Genomic DNA, 12,710 nt, shown 5'->3' with positions numbered 1-12,710 from the left:
CCCCACCCCTCCCCCAACCCCAACAGGCTTACCAGCTGGAGGCAGCTGTGTCAGCTCCCTGTTTAGTTTATGGCCGGATCTCTGGAGCAGCACCAAATTTTCAGATCTGATTCAGTCAAATCGAATTGAGACAGTGATTCAAATCTCCGAATTGAATGGCTGTTCTCTGAATTGGTCAAATCCAAAGCGAATACTTGCCACTTCGCACAGGACTAATATCCATGCATGCCTTTGGAAGCCCTAATATTTAATGGCTCCTAGACATGGCAGTGCTGTGCCCTGTTGGACCTAAAATTTATGTGTGTGGACCCACAGGCTGAATTCATAAATAGGACTTACAAGTCCCAGATCTCCAGTCCTTCAATGAAGACATCTATACATTTTAGTTTGGGTTCATAGCAAGCAGGGGGATGCATAGGACAGCCAAAAGAAAGTGAAGGAAAGGGTGTGCATGCACCACTATTTAAAGAACGCTATGTAGGCATCAAAGTCCAGAGTCAAAAGGGCCTTGAGTAAGCAGGTGACATGCCCACAGAACATGGAATGTGACTTCAACTCATTATTAGGTTTGTTGTTGTAACCTTTAGGAACTTTCTTGGTTTCATTTAATGTTTTTCCTGCAAACACATGCCATCATGCTTATTCATCACAATAAATTGATTCATGGTCTGACTAAAAGCTCTATTCATTTTGGCCATGGAAACATATAATACAGCTGATGAGTCATTAGCTATCAGATTTATTATCCAAAGCTCAAGGACTTTTTTCTAATAATTAAATACATTCTGTGGCTTGAAGATACATACTCTGATCTGATAGGAAGTTAAGTTTTAATGGTATTGTGCACCTGTAGGGTTAGCCCAAAAACCTGACTTAATTAAAACTAACCATACTTGTTTGAACAATGTGAAACAGTGGTAGGTGTAAATAAGAAAGACTTTACAAGGCTGTAGATTTAAGCTTATCTTAGAAGGGATGAACTCATTCTATCCGACATATCCAGCTGTGCAAACAGCAGTACTGAGTGAGCTGTAGTTAACTTTACTAATACACAGGGATTAGAACAGAGCCTGTGCTACATATAAATGATGCCTCTGCCTATAAAGTACTTGAATAACTACATAGAGGAAAGAAAGGAACTATAGTGGGGGCATATTATTTTTCCAGCTGCCATGAAATGGGATTGAATTCTCTGTAGATTCCAAAAGTTAATTCTTTTGGTTGCCAGTGGCTTTTCCCTTCCTCAGACAGAATTACACAGTGTGAAAAATTCCATAAAATATCAAACCGCTAGGATAGATAACATGAGTCACCTCACTACCATTTCTCCCCTTAAAAATCTTGTGTTGTTGCCTTAGTTTAACTAAATATTGCTTTGATTGTGCTTTCAGTATAAAGCAAAGGTAACTGAGGTAGCATTCCTTAATTGGATGCTACAGAATGTGCAGAAAATTGCAGTCAGACTTTGGAGTCAGGGTTATTGCTTCATGAGACAGTTAAAACATCATGGGACATAAGGCTTTTATACACGTGCTCTGAGAGTGGGAGGGGTGGGGGGCGCTTTAATTAGAGCAGCCCTAAGAGCGGCTTTAATTAAAGTGCCTAGAGTGTCTCATGTATCACTGTCCCTACGCTGAAAATGGCAGCTGGTGTGCTTTAACTAAACGAGCTTTAGTTCAATCACTCCCACGACCATTTTTCAGCGTGGGGGTGCTGATGCATGAGATGCTGGAGTCTGCTGATGCACACTAATAATCATGCACCAACAGACTTGATTGATCAAGTCTTCTCTGATGCACTATAATTAAAGTGTTGGAGCAGCCTTGATGCTCATGTATAGGTACCCCATAATGTCCCCTCCTGTAAAGTTGTTGGAACTGCTGCATTCTTTTCAGTTTTGCTCAACAAAAGATGGTAGTTCATGCATGTGTGTGTGTTTGTGCTTACCCACTGAAACACACTCAATAGGTCACAAAAGTCTCACAAATATGATCTGTTTCTATTTCTGTTGTCACATGCAGTCACAAATGTTAAAAATGTCAAATAAAATACTGAAGTCTTGCATGAAAACATTCAAAGTAGTGGTTTATATAGCAGATATGAAGTATGCCATTTCTATTAGATTTTACTTTTTCTACAGAGCTAACACACTATTGAAAACCTGTTAATTCACCCAGCTGTGACTGTGCTGTACTAACACGTGTAGCTAACCTTTGTGTTCAAAAAGTTCACTTTGTGAAAACATGTTCTTGTCCTCAATTTCAGTCATCTTCTTGCTGTGTTTTTCCATCACATCACTTTCCCGCCTTCATCTAGAGATGTGGGAGACTATTTTCCTTTGGAGCTTATACTAATGCTGTACTGTGGAAGCAGCAGGAGGATGCTATAACATGGACAAGCCTCTCCTCTTCATCCTGAATGCTTTGTGTCCATTATGAGCAATGTTTCTGCTAACCTCTCTGAACTTCTTTGGACCTAAAAGCAGATGTTTCAGCCTTGGTGGAAACCAACACTTGATAGCATACTACCAGACCAGTTCCTAGGACTGAGTTGTTATTTTTAGAACAAAGTTAGATTGTACAATTTCCAGTGGTTTTTAGAGTACCTCCTGCTCTTTTTGTTTATTTTGTATAAATTTATCTTAAACAAAAGATGGAAATTTAGCTAAGCTGCATGCAATATCTATGTACTTGGTACTTATTTTTACCTTCTTATTTTAAGAACATCTTGAAACCTTTTTTTAAAAAATGTTTTTCTGTCAAATGCTTAGTTTCCCAAAGTAGAATTTCACAGTCCCACTGCTTTTGCACCTCCCCTCCTCCTAAGTATGCTTACTCATGGCAGGAAAAAAGGGAAGATTTATTTCTGGGAACTTTTTTATACCTACCAAAAACAGAACTTGAATTTCTTTCATAACCCCTCTGGGCTAGAAATACATGATTGAAACTACTGACAAATGAAATTCTGAATGAGACCAAACACTGGTCCTATTACTGGAAGAGTTTGTAACATCTGACATTGTGACACTGCCGGAGTTCTTATGACTCTCTCAGGCCTCTTTTATAGACCCATGATAACTGAGCAAAATACCAATACAAATGGGACAAATTCTTTAAAGCATATTGGAAACAGTAATTTCTTATGTCACTCATGTATCATACATTGCATATAAGATGTGCTTTATAGTAGTTGTAGCAGAGCAGGCTGTCCCTTTAGAGAGAAACAGCTCTATTAAAACAGCTCAGCTGGGGGGATTTTGGTTAGGAGGGAGTTCTCACTTTATACCTTCTAGAAGAGAAGGCAAAGGGAAGAAGGAAGCAAGCAGTGAAGGGAGCAAGTTACAAGGAAAAGCTTGGCTGCTGTGCTGGTGTGAAAGCAGGAAACAGCTCTTCTCCCAGGCTAGGGACAGCCATTCCAAAAGCCTCAGCCTGAATTGATTCAGTCTTTGCAGGTTAATCTAACCTGGTTAGGTTAAATCCGTTTATAATCCAGGCTGACATTCCAGAAATGCAGGGACATGCCTGCAGTGGCCCAGGTTATCTACTTATTAAGAAAACAAAGCCTATCTCCATTAACTAAAGGAGCTTTTCTTAAACAGCTCTTCCAAGAAAGGACATTAAGCTACCTGTTGATTAGCTCCAAAAAGCCTGTCTGCCTGTCCTCTACCATAGCATGGATCAGACCATAGCCAGTGTGTGGCTTGCTAGCTAATGCTGAGGTGTCTGCGTAAAGCAGAGGGGAGGGTGGAATAATCCCTGCTTAGCATAGAGAAGCCAGGCAGACACTCTGTGCCTGCAGGTCTGTAATGAGCTCCAGCCAGGGAGCAGAGGGGAGGGCCCTGCTCTGCTGTGGAGCAGAGATCCCCAGAGAGCATCCTGGGGTGCTGGGGGTGTCTGGTTTATCTTAAACAAGGGGTCTGGGACAGACATTTCAAAAACCTGTTTGAGCCAAATCAGTTAAGTCTGATACAACATTCAACCAGGTTTATCTTAAACCAGTTTCAGTCATTTTCAAACTGGTTTATGTTCACTGAACATCTGTTCTGTTACAGGTTTAAACCAGTTTCTGATAATTTAAACCAGTTTATGTATAATGTCTGTCCCTAGCCATAGTGTCTGGGAGAGGACAGAGGATTTTGTTTCGTTAGTTACTAAACTCTGGTTTGGAGAACTGGATGAAAAGCTGATAAGGAAGGGATCAAATGCTCATGAGAAAGCCAGCAGAATAAACAAGCCACTGACATTATTGCTCATGGACATATTTCTATCAAAACTGTGTTTCAAGGGAACACTTGCACTTTGACTAAATTAATTTTATTTCATCAAAAATTACCACTTTCCAAAAACAGTTCTCTGCTGAAAACTAAAATATTTTTATTCTGAAATGCCACTGCTGTGCTTTATGGGAACTACTGGTATAGTCTGGAATCCAGACTATGCTCTGCTCCTGTTCTCCATTTGTAGGTTGCATTTCTTAGCCAAATTTCACTTGCTTAAGTATACTTGGCCAGTCAACCGCCATGGTGCACTGTTTTCCCTTCCATAATGCCATGATACATTATGGGAAATGTAGTCTAATCAGGGATGCCATTATATAAGAACCCAAACTACAACTCTCAGAAAGTAATTCAGCAGTATATTGAAATAAACCATATACCTAACCATATATAGAGGCAAGTTTGTTTTTTTTGGGGGATCCTTCTTGACCCATCTGTTAAGGAAATCTTCCAGGTAATTACACTGTAATTCAGGAGACTAAAGAAAGGATGTCTTCCATCTCCAGGGCATCAGAATGATTGCAAAAAACACTCCAATGTTGGTCTCAGTGAACCTGTAGCATCCCCTTTCCAGAGCCCTGAGACCACTGTCACTGGACCTGCTTGGTGGTTATCTCAGGAGAAAAGTCAAGGACTGAGTGAGCCTGGAGACTAAAACAGGATTGGTATTAGGCCAGGGCTCAGACAAATACGTTGTTATAGCTCTGAGAGGTGCTGTCACTACCTCTGCTGTAGTATGCAGGTTCTGTGGATAATTAGAGGACTTCTGTCTGCAAAGCTGCCAATTCTACACTTTCGATCAGTGCTAAATGCATTTATTTATTTTTATGTTTTAAAGTAAGTGGTAGGACTCTGATTTCCATTTGGCTCTGAACATAGCTCCCTACTGAGTAGTTGTTGATTTTCCTCTTCCTCTTGGATAAGACATGCCAGTAATCACACTGGGGAGCTGTACATCCTGACATATAAGAACATGAAACAAAATTCCTCCCATTACCCGCAACTAGGGAATTTTATTACAAAACTTTATTTAGATATATCCATAATGCTGACACATGTCCTTAATACTGTTCATAACACTGAATACTGAAGAGGAGTTTTTCCTTTCCTTTGCTGAAGAGGAAATAGCTCAACTGTAAGGAATGAATGTTTATTTCAGAGCAGAACTATAGAAAATAATATAATATCATATTTTATTTGGTCCCCATTCTGTCTGTCTTGCTGAAGCCAAGAGCTGTTTTGCATTTCAGAATAAGGTCAGGTCCTAAACTGGGGTGTCAAACTTATGGTCCCATGGGTTAGATCTTGTCTAAGGAGCTATGTTATAATTGGGGAGCCATATATTTGGGGACAGGGCAAGCGGAGGTGGAGTCTGCTGCTGAAATCTGGGGCATGGAACCCTGTTGCATGGGGGGAAGGGGAGAGGGGGGAAATGATGATTACGTTAACTCCAGTAGCTGTCACTTCTCACCCCTTGCCACATTCACATCCGACCCATGAGAAGCCCCAGGCCCATATTTGGCTGGGGTTGGGAGTGAGCAGGAGAGTAAGCTTGACACCACTACCCTAAATGTTTATCTAAAGATAGGAATGGTTACATGTCCTTCAAATTCTAAAATAATACCAGTTAAAAAGAGCAACATTAACAACTGCATGTATTAGCTAGAAGACTGTAATCAACAGCAGAATATCATGGGAGTATAAATATTATTCTGCACCAGATTGAGTATTATTCTGCACCAAATTGATCCACCGTTGTTCATATGGATAGGTATCTTACTGCATGTCACCACAGATTTTTCCATGGGATTACTTAGAGTAAGTTAGTATTTAACAAGGAAACAATAATAGTTTGGTTCTCAGTCTTATTTTAGAAATTCTCTGCTTTATAATGGTGCTTTTTATTTGAGATCCAGTCCTTAAGCTCAGTTGTAATGATGTAGCTAAATGAAACCTTTCTCATTCAAAAGATGTGATCTAATATTCACAAAGTTTCACCACACTGTTATAGCACTGGCTTTTGCTTTAATAGCTGGATGGTTTTCTCTCCAAGTACCAGTACTAGCTTGGCCTGGGACTACTTACCTCCTGATATCTGAGAAGATAAAGGCTGTAGTCACTGGCCAAAATGTGCAAACCTTAATCTTCTGTACCGAGTTTGGGTAATAGTCTACCAGCCTGGTTTAAGATAAGTGTCTACATGTCTACCAGCATGGTTTATGACATGTCAGAAATACTGCCCTGCCTGGAGCAGTGCCTCTATATATGTCTATATGCATTATGTGCATATGTTCAGAAGGTCTTACACAGGATGGAATGATGCCTCCTTCCTTAATACATGAGCTGAAGTGTTTCTTCTTTCTGGTGTCTGCGTGGTTTTTAAGAATCATAATAATGTCTTGACAGTGTTGAGTGTAAAAGAAATTAATGTGTAAATAGAATACTTGGATGATATTCAAAATCTCCTAGAAGCCTTGTTAAAATTAAAAATTGGAGCCCCCTTCTAAGCACAGTGGCTTTGTAAGGCCCCCAGTTGCTAAATTATGGAAAGAAGAAGAAATGAGAAACTCATTGGAGGATAAACCTGTTTAAGAAGGATTAAAATATATAAACTGATTTATTCCATTGGGAATATCTACTAACTCTGTGTGTTCACTCCATGCTTAACCATTTCTAACTGCAGTATATAAATACATATGGTGCAAGCAAGCATAATTTAATAGTACTTTGTAGTTCATGTGCTGGCTTCCTGCTCAGATGCTACCCAACATGTTTCTTTCTCATTATCTCTTTCATCCTTTCCTTGGGTTTGTTCTGCCTTTGCCTCCTATGCATCTAACCACAAGTCCTTTCACTGCTCACACAGAATTCACTTTCTTCAGACTTTTCTCTTTGCTTCCATTTAGCTATTTCCCTGGTTCTTTTCTCTGGCCCCTTACATTGCCTCCCTTTTACTGTTAATTTTTCTTTGCCTCTCCCATATTCTTTCTACAAAAAAATCCTTAAATCTCCTCCCCTTCCACAGATCTCCTTTTCTTTTTTTACCTACAGTGACTACATCTCCTGAGGATCAAAATATGACACTCCTGTTATCTTCACTCTTTAGTGGGGCTCAGCTGTCTCCGAGTTCTGGTCTTAGTTGACCATTCAGGAGGTACGGAGAGCATGGACAACTGGAGAACATGGTATGGAGTGCTGGAGAGCAAGGTAATGGGTGAAACAGTCATATTTTTGCTGGGGCAGTCCCATTTTAACGTATGTCCAGAGTGTTCAGCTGAAAATCGGACAAAATCATTCATTTGACCAAACTGATGGGATACCTTAGACAGCTATTTTAAACTGGGCTGCCCCAACAAAAGTGGAATATATGGTCACCATACTTTTACCTCTCACAGAACTCTTTCTTTCCCTGCCCTTTACAAGACTGAAACACCATGATGATAGCTAGGGTAATAACACTTCCACATATGGCCCTCTAAAGCCTGACAAGTTATTTCATAACAGATGAAGAAACCATAAAATATCGCCTGGTGGAAAGGCACCTGAAATTCTGTAGTACATCTCACATACCTTAGTGTCAAATACATATTAATGTAATGTTGACTTGCATGCTCCTTCATGAGCATGAGACATACTTGGATGTGCAGGATGATCATTAGCAGGTGGATTTTAGCTAGACGTGGGTCTGCAGACATGAGCTAGACCTGCAGTGGAAATATACGACACGTGTCTATACCTTGTGTAGTCTTATACACCAGTGCAGTGCAATGTAAAGTAAACCCTATCTGTCTGATCTGGTAATGTTTTACATTCACTTTGCATTCGTGTATACCCACCTTGCATGTTTTTAAAACACCAAGAAGTGGACGGATGAATAAAGCCCACTAACTTCCGTGAGAGTCTTCTGATTTACACCAACAAAATTGAGAGCGGAGTCAACTCCTAATTTTTTTTTAATGCATTAAAAAATGGTCAGTTTCACTGTATGAACTAAAGCCTCAAGTCAGCAAAACATTTAAGCAGATGCTTAACTTTAAGCATGAACTTCCATGAGATTTAAGCATGTTTCAAGTTAATCATATGCTTAAGTGCTTTCCTCCATGGGGATAATTTTCTGAATGAGGGCTAAAGAAGAAATGAGTGACTATAACAAGCAACTAATAAGGAGCCTACAAATGGGCCAAAGAGAAGGGGATTATTAATGCTTTCAGGCTCTGAGAAGACTAATGTTTAAATATCACCCTCCTGCAGTGAGACATGAAAGTCTCTCATGGATGTGCTAAATCAAATCAGGTCCATTTAATATCATTATAGTTAATAAAATATCCTTGCAGAGTATTCAACGGTCAGGACAGTAGGTGGACCAATCAAGTTATTCTGGAAATGAAATACATTCCTCCTGGTAAAGATATTCTCATTTCTGCTCAACTCTGTAATATAAGTCTCCAATAACCAAGAAGCCTCTGAGTGCAGGAATCTCTGGGAAAATCTTGAAATTGTTGTAAAGGTAGTCAAAACCTGTGACACAACTGACTTAGAACTGAACAATGAGGTTCTGAACCAGAATAGTGGAACCAATTAAGGGAAAAGTTCTTGTGCAATCTCTATTTTGTTGGCAATACTTCCAATAAATTGGGAAGAAAAAACATAACTAAAAATCAGAGTTCTTAGGACCTCATTTAAACAAGAGGTTCTAGCAGCAATCTTTAATGGTCTTTCTCTCCTTTCAGTCCTGCTGCTGCTGCTTGAAAGAGCATTTTTGGTCATTTTTCATCCCAGAGGGTTTAGTCCCAGGATGTTTATTTAATTAAATCATTTAATTTTAAATGCAGTTTATGATATTGAAGTTCTGCAAAGATTATTTTTCCCCAAAATGAATAACATCAAGAAAGTTTGACCCCCAAACTTCAACACATTTAATAAAATTGATTTTAAGCATCTAAGCATTTTCAAAGTTACATGTTAAGGTGATGCACCCAAATTCACTGTAAAGGTGGGTATTAGTAAATGACAGCATGTGTACTTTGGAATATAAAGGTAAAATTTTATTAGAGATTGAACAAAACCAGAATTATTTACCATGGACTTCCCAGTACTTTGATTGTATGAATATGAAACAGCTGACATCTAGATTTTGTGAAACTCAGATCTAACCAATTAGATATTGCAAAACCAATATAGCTTGCTTGAATGAAAAGTTAAGACTAAACTGAAACTGTTAATCCAATATTCAACCCTTCTTGAACATTCACATGAAATAAAAGTTAGTTTTTCAGAATGAAAATTCAATCTATGAAATTTCACAAAAAACAAATCCTGGCCTTCTGAGACATCTATTCCTACTGTTTTTGTCAGATATGATCCGATTGCCATTACTTACTCCTCTTAGTACCTTTTGTGCAAGTACAGAAAAGAAGATTGAATCCAATACATTCAAATGGCAAAACTCCCAAACCCCAAACTTCCTTTTCTTACACCACGTAGCATGGGACTTCAACAATAGTTATGCCCTCTCATTTGAACTTTGAAGCAATTGGCATCATAACCTCCATTGCTCATACTTCAGCTTTTGCCATCCATCTGTAATATATCAAGGTGATCTGAGGTAAAGGAAGGGTAATTTATTTATCGTTTAATTAGGAGGTACCACGTGAACAGTCAAGGACAAAAGATGGATTGAATGCCCTAGCCCATCATCATAGTGTTACAATAAATACAGGGGTGTAGGTTGTAGCCGTATTGGTCTAAGGACATAAGCAGACAAGGTTCTTTGGTTGATTCTGATATCTTTTATTAGACCAAGTTAAATAGTTGGAAATTTTTTTTAGCAGTCTTTCAGGTTTAAAAACCCTTTGTTAGGCTTATGAAGTCTCTGCAGTTGGTGTATGCTCTTCCTGGCACGTGTGCCTGTGAGATCTTGAAAATCAGCTGGGCCTATAAAATTGTCTCACATCCCAAAAAAGGACTAGAGGTGAACTTTGACTTGAAAATTATTAGAGTGTGATCTACCCCTTCTCTACCATAGATCTTTAATCTGACTCAGCACAATAAATAGCCAGAGTATGACCATCTTTATTCAATAAGCCAGAAGTTTAGTATTATTTCCTCTGATGTTCTGGGCATCCTGCAGCTTTTGTATTCAAGTTATCATCTTAGTGATAAAATCACTGCAAGTTCCAAGGACTAAGCATCAAACTGGGGAAGAACTCAAGCTTGGTCAACACTTAGAAGTCAAACCCCTAATATACCCTCACTCAACCTAGGTATATCAGAAAAAGTCCTAATAATAAGTGCAGTTATACCTTTAACCAACGTTGCTTATTTTGTTCATTATACCAGGAAAAGGATTCTTTTGCTAGTATAAGTGGCATTTCTCTTAGGGGAAGTATAGCTACACCAGCAAACATTTTCAGTAATATATAGGGCAACCGGAAAATAGGAAATCCTAGATGTAATGGACCAATCTTCCGAACCAAGAACCTACCATAATATTATGGCCCTAATAACAGTTTTCAAACAAGGTCTTGGTAACATGGTGAGAGAGAAACTGATGAGGTGAGACTTCTCTGTTTCATCTCTGAGTAATCTTTAAACTGGTAATCAGGAGCCAGTTGACTTCTTATAATTCTCATGAGGCATTTTTATTAAAGACAAAACAGATAAAAGTGAAATCTGTGTTATGTGGCTACTCACGGGGTAAAATCTTTGTTTAATAATAATGCTTTTCTAATAAAGGTGGGGGAATACAGCTATATGAGAAACATTGACTGGAAATGTCCTAAAAAGAAGTCTGCAGAATACAGATGGTCTTTCTCATAGGTTTGACAGTATATCAATACAAATGACTGGAGCTTGAGAAGGAATACTATTGAAATTCAGACCTTGATCTTTTATGCAGACTTCTGTCTTTAAGATCTACTTGTTACTTTCTTTTCTCTGAAGGCCAAATATAATGCAGTCTTTCTTAACACAAACATACTGAGTTTGGCAATAAATTAGGGAACTAATAACTAGTACTATTTATAACAAGTAGCAACTTCTGTCTACTCAGCATTCTGTGAAGGGAGAGCTAAAGAAAAGGATTCCTAAGGGGTAGATGTCAAAGTAAAAATCACACATCTGAATCAAGGTTTTTAAGCTATGTGGGTCAGGAACTGTTTTTATTATCTACAACTGCAATACATAGCATACTGGAGCTCTGTTCTCCAGCCAGGACTTTTAGATAGTCTTATAATAATAGTAATCTATTATTGTTAAAGTTACACTCCTGGTCATTCACATGGCCAGAAATGAAAGAGAAGTATTTCTGTCTCATTGCAGCTTATTTTATGAATTTAACGTTACATTGAGTCTGAAGCTTTGTTACTCATGATTTACACTCTGTGTAGCATAGTGAAATCCTGATCCTTTTGGTGCTCTCAGTCCATAGGCCAAACGGTGGCCCATCCATCTGGCCTAAGCAATATATGAAAAAACAGAATAGCCTAAATGCATTAAAGAGAAAGTGGAGTGTATTCTTTTTCTCTAAAATAAATGCCAAGTCCTCATTTGGCCTTCCCACCCCTTGCAAGTAAACAACTCAGTAAAAAATCTGATCCAACCAATGCTTCCTGGATGTGATTTTTTTGTAATGCTTTTTCCAAATATAAGTAATTCCACTTTATATTTAATTACTCCTTTCTCACTGGAGTTTTCCAGCTGGGAGTAAATGGTTGGGTTCATCCACTTCTGTTGCTATCCCTGAGGAGTCAAAATCATTTTTAAGTAATAAATTAGGCAAATCCCCTAGAAACAGTGCATCTTATCACTCAATAAGCAGGATTAATTTAGATGTTAATGTTACAGCATTCACAATCTTTACTTATGGTATACATTTCAGCATATTTTGCCCTGCAAGATTAGCCCAGATCAAGTAGGTTTCATTATTATTCAGCCAGCCTCTGAGAATTATTTAATTTTCTTCAGTGTTTTCATAATGAAACGAATGGTTTTATTTATGTTCCTTTCTTTTCTCTAGTCTTGTAAAAAAGGTGTATGAGCTCTACCTCAAGTAAGCCTTGTTTCCACTATTGGGAAAATTTGGTCTCAGTGATCAGTCCACCAAAATGATTCAGGTCCTTCAGGTACAACACTGAAATGTAGGTAATAATTTTTTTTTTTTCAGATTGAAAGGTTTTTGTACCCCTCTGCTCCTTGTTCCCTTCACTCTTCAGGTTTGTCTTCTGATTTCACGGTTTGATTTCATTAATGTATTGGCCTCATTTTAATGCATAATATTGAAAATAACTCTCTCATATTCCACTTTACAGCAGTGTCACCCAGTAGGCCAAAGTCAGAACCAGGAACTAAGGATAAAATCTATCAAAAAAGCAAAGGGGATTTTGGAAAACAGCATTGCTTCAGGAGGTTTACCAAAGGCATAGTATCTTCTGGG

The sequence above is a fragment of the Crocodylus porosus genome, unplaced genomic scaffold (genome assembly GCF_001723895.1).
Source record: "Crocodylus porosus isolate Cpor-Errol unplaced genomic scaffold, CroPor_comp1, whole genome shotgun sequence".
NCBI lineage: Eukaryota > Metazoa > Chordata > Crocodylia > Crocodylidae > Crocodylus > Crocodylus porosus.
This window is presented reverse-complemented; position numbering follows the sequence as displayed.